Source organism: Diachasma alloeum, unplaced genomic scaffold (genome assembly GCF_001412515.2).
Source record: "Diachasma alloeum isolate Michigan unplaced genomic scaffold, Dall2.0 Dall_scaffold_00180, whole genome shotgun sequence".
NCBI lineage: Eukaryota > Metazoa > Arthropoda > Insecta > Hymenoptera > Braconidae > Diachasma > Diachasma alloeum.
The window spans coordinates 313,459-313,971 of NW_021680346.1; positions in this window are offsets into that span (position 1 = coordinate 313,459).

Sequence of the window (513 nt, forward strand, 5' to 3'; positions counted from 1 at the left end):
TCTTTTTAGACTAGTGAAGGATAACACATTCGTCGGGGGTAAAAATATATTCACCTGAAATTGACAGCTTCCACTGATTTTTCCATGAAGATCAGAATTTTTAGTGACGAAACTCCTTGAAATTTGCGTCAAAAATCTTTTCACGTTAAATGAACATTTTCAGTTTAATTAATTACCAATTCCATATATTGTTTATTGGCGATAACACTTGGCACTAGTATCAAATGATCAAATTCCACGCTCCCACGTTACCCGAGTCGAGGATTTGGTTCTGATTGGACGTACACAGGTCTTTCAAGATCTCTCCAGACCTAGATGGACCTGGTAAGTCCTAATCAGTTCTGCGACGTACTTTTCCAGAGACCATTCGAATCCTCAGTTCTTTTCGGTCCTGAGAAGTCCTCCTCGATGCTACCGAGAACGCGTGATTTTACGAGCGGGTGAAGGGGAAGGCATGTATGCGGAGGGTTGAAATTTGTAGCCAACGAGGAGACAGGGTTGCAGAATATATTT